Source organism: Castor canadensis, chromosome 2 (assembly GCF_047511655.1).
Source record: "Castor canadensis chromosome 2, mCasCan1.hap1v2, whole genome shotgun sequence".
NCBI lineage: Eukaryota > Metazoa > Chordata > Mammalia > Rodentia > Castoridae > Castor > Castor canadensis.
In genome coordinates, this window is record NC_133387.1 from 82,965,718 (window position 1) to 82,970,378 (window position 4,661).

A 4,661-nucleotide genomic window follows, 5' to 3' on the forward strand; every position below is an offset into this window, starting at 1 on the left:
GACCTTGGTATTGTTATTTTTCACGTGTTGTTTGCTTTTCATTTTCATTTATAGATTTGACAAGTAAAATTTCTGTAATACTACCCCAAAGAGCATTGATAATCCCATAAGTATTTTGTATTTTAAAACATGTATGCTGGGCTTTGATTCATGCCTTTAATCCTATCTATTCAGGAGGCAGAGAACAGGAGAATCTTGGTTCGAAGCCAGCCTGAGCAAATAGTTCTAGAGACCCTATCTTGAAAATACTCAACTCAAAAAAGGGCTGATGGAGTGGCTCAAGTGCAAAGTGCACCTGCCTAGCAAGCATGAGGCCCTGAGTTCACACCCCAACACCACCAAAAGAAAAAAAGTATGTATACAGTATGTGAAATTTTTGTTAAAAGTTTAACATAAATGTGTATAATCAAGCCAATATAAAATAAGAGATTAGGTTTGGGTTTGTAACTGAGTGGTAGAGCTCTTGCCTAGCATATATGAGATCCTTGAGTTCCATTCCTAGCACTGCAAAAATTAACTGGGATTTTTATAAGTAATTTTCTTGAACTCTGAACAATCAAGATCACATTTAAAATAAAGATGGGAACCAGGCGCTGGTGGCTCACACCTAGCTCAGGAGGCAGAGATCAGGAAGATCACAGTATGAAGCCAACCTGGGTAAACAGTTCTCAGGACCCTATCTCAAAAATACCCAACACAAAACAGGGCTGCTGGTGTGGCTCAAATAATAGAGTACCTGCCTGCCTAGCAAGTACAAGGCACTGAATTCAAACCCCAGTACCACCACCACCAAAAAAAATTGTCCCAATAAAATAATGATGGGAAGAGAGTTAAGAGGGTAATGAAGTACATTGTACGCGTGTATAAAAATGTCATAATGAAAACCAGTGCAGTCAGATGCTGGTGGCTCATGCCTGTAATCCTAGCTACTCTGGAGGCAGAGATCAAGAGGATTGCAGTTCGAAGCCAACCCTGGGCAAATGGTTCGAGAGACCCTATCTCAAAAAAAACCTTCACAAAAAAAGGCTGGTAGAGTGGCTCAAGGTGAAGTCCTGAGTTCAAGTCCCAAAACCACAAAAAAAAAAAGAAAGAAAAAGAAAACCAGTGGGGGGAAAAAATCCAAAAATAAGATAGGGAACAGGATTCTAGGTCACAGGGTCAGCACACTGCCTGTAAAGGGTCAGGCTGCAAATATTTTAGGCTTTGGGGTATACAGTGTCTGTCACAGTTACATAGCTCTACCATTGCAGAGGGCAAACAACCAAGACATATTGCATAGGTGAAAGAGCATGTTGAGTTCCAGAAAAACCTATTTTGAAACATAGGTGCTGAGCCATATTTGGCCAATGGGGCATAGTTTGTCAACAGAGACTAACAGAAACCAAATGCAATCTGAGATTCTACACTGGCTCTACTTTGAGGGGAATAAACCAGCCAGGAAAATATTTTAGGGACAAATGAATGAATCAGAACACACACTGAATTCCAGGCAGAATAAATTTACTCTACTTTCTTTGCTTCCTAGATGGCCTAGAGGCCAAAAAGGAGCTTTTTGTTCTGAACCCGCCTCCAAAGAAAGCAAACTTTGCTGAGCAGGAATTGTGCAGAGTCCCCCATGTATGCCATGGCTGTAGGGCAGTGGATCTCAACCAGGGACAATTCCATCCCCACCCAGGAGACATCTGGCAATGCTTTAAGATATTTACGGTTGTCACAAGTTGGATGGCTGTGCTAGCATCTGGTGGGTACAGACCCAGGACACTGCTCAACCCCCTGCAATGTACAGGACAGCTCCAACAACAGAGTTATCTGTCCCCAAATGTTAGAAACCCTGCTGTAAGCCTGGCGACAGTGGCTCCTCACCTGTAATCTCAGCTACTCAGGCAGCAGAGATCAGGAGGATTATGTGTTTTTTTTTTTTTTATTCATATGTGCATACAAGGCTTGGGTCATTTCTCCCCCCTGCCCCCACCCCCTCCCTTACCACCCACTCCGCGCCCTCCCTCTCCCCCCCACCCCCTCAAAACCCAGCAGAAACTATTTTGCCCTTATTTCTAATTTTGTTGTAGAGAGAGTATAAGCAATAATAGGAAGGAACAAGGGTTTTTGCTGGTTGAGATAAGGATAGTATACAGGGCATTGACTCACATTGATTTCCTGTGCGTGGGTGTTACCTTCTAGGTTAATTCTTTTTGATCTAACCTTTTCTCTAGTTCCTGGTCCCCTTCTCCTATCGGCCTCAGTTTCTTTTAAGGTATCTGCTTTAGTTTCTCTGCATTAAGGGCAACAAACGCTAGCTAATTTTTTAGGTGTCTTACCTATCCTCACCCCTCCCTTGTGTGCTCTCCCTTTTATCATGTGCTCAAAGTCCAATCCCATTGTTGTGTTTGCCCTTGATCTAATGTCCACATATGAGGGAGAACATACGATTTTTGGTCTTTTGGGCCAGGCTAACCTCACTAGAATGGTGTTCTCCAATTCCATCCATTTACCAGTGAATGATAACATTTCGTTCTTCATGGCTGCATAAAATTCCATTGTGTATAGATACCACATTTTCTTAATCCATTCGTCAGTGTTGGGGCATCTTGGCTGTTTCCATAACTTAGCTATTGTGAATAGTGCCGCAATAAACATGGGTGTGCAGGTGCCTCTGGAGTAACCTGTGTCACAGTCTTTTGGGTATATCCCCAAGAGTGGTATTGCTGGATCAAAGGGTGGATCAGTGTTTAGCTTTTTAAGTAGCCTCCAAATTTTTTTCCAGAGTGGTTGTACTAGTCTACATTCCCACCAGCAGTGTAAGAGGTTCCTTTTCCCCACATCCTCACCAACACCTGTTGGTGATGGTGTTGCTAATGATGGCTATTCTAACAGGGGTGAGGTGGTATCTTAGTGTGGTTTTAATTTGCATTTCCCTTATTGATAGAGATGGTGAACATTTTTTCATGTGTTTTTTGACCACTTGAATTTCTTCTTTTGCGAAAGTTCTGTTTAGTTCACTTGCCCATTTCTTTATTGGTTCATTAGTTTTGGGAGAATTTAGTTTTTTAAGTTCTCTATATATTCTGGTTATCAGTCCTTTGTCTGATGTGTAGCTGGCAAATATTTTCTCCCACTCTGAGGGTGTTCTCCTCAGTTTAGAGACCATTTCTTTTGATGAACAGAAGCTTTTTAGTTTTATGAGGTCCCATTTATCTATGCTATCTCTTAGTTGCTGTGCTGCTGGGGTTCCACTGAGAAAGTTCTTACCTATACCTACTAACTCCAGAGTGTTTCCTACTCTTTCCTGTATCACCTTTAGAGTTTATGGTCTGATATTAAGATCCTTGATCCATTTTGAGTTAATCTTGGTATAGGGTGATATACATGGATCTAGTTTCAGTTTTTTGCAGACTGCTAACCAGTTTTCCCAGCAGTTTTTGTTGAAGAGGCTTCTATTTCTCCATCGTGTATTTTTAGCTCCTTTGTCAAAGACAAGTTGGTTATAGTCGTATGGCTTCATATCTTGGTCCTCTATTCTGTTCCACTGGTCTTCATGTCTGTTTTTGTGCCAGTACCATGCTGTTTTTATTATTATTGCTTTGTAATATAGTTTCAAATCAGGTATCGTGATACCTCCAGCATTGTTCTTTTGACTAAGTATTGCCTTGGCTATTCGTGGCCTCTTGTGTTTCCATATAATTTTAATGGTAGATTTTTCAATCTCTTTAATGAATGTCATAGGAATTTTGATGGGAATTGCATTAAACATGTAGATTACTTTTGGGAGTATCGACATTTTTACTATGTTGATTCAACCATTCCATGAGCAAGGGAGATCTCTCCACTTTCTATAGTCTTCCTCAATCTCTTTCTTCAGAAGTGTATAGTTTTCCTTGTAGAGGTCTTTCACATCTTTTGTTAGGTTTACACCTAGGTATTTGATTTTTTTTTGAGGCTATTGTAAATGGAATTGTTTTCATACATTCTTTTTCCGTTTGCTCATTGTTAGTGTATAGAAATGCTAATGATTTTTCTATGCTGATTTTATATCCTGCTACCTTGCTATAGCTATTGATGATGTCTAGAAGCTTCTGAGTAGAGTTTTTTTGGTCTTTAAGGTATAGGATCATGTCGTCTGCAAATAGGGATATTTTGACAGTTGATGGATTAAAAGGGAAGATCCAACAATTTGTTGCTTACAGGAGACCCATCTCACCAACAGAAATAAGCATAGGCTTAGGATGAAAGGCTGGAAGAAGATTTACCAAGCCAATGGCCCCCGAAAACAGGCAGGAGTAGCAATACTTACCTCTGACAAAGTAGACTTCAAACCTACATTGATCAAATGAGATAAAGAAGGACTTTCCATACTAATAAAAGGGGAAATAGACCAAACGGAAATAATAATCATCAACCTGTATGCACCCAATGTCAATGCACCCAATTTCATCAAACATACCCTGAAAGACCTAAAAGCATATATTAACACCAACACAGTGGTTGTGGGAGACTTTAACACCCCATTATCATCAATAGATAGGTCATCCAAACAAAAAATCAATAAGGAAATCCAAGATCTAAAATATACAATAGATCAAATGGACCTAGTTGATGTCTACAGAACATTTCATGCAACTTCTACACAATATACATTCTTCTCAGCAGCCCATGGAACCTTC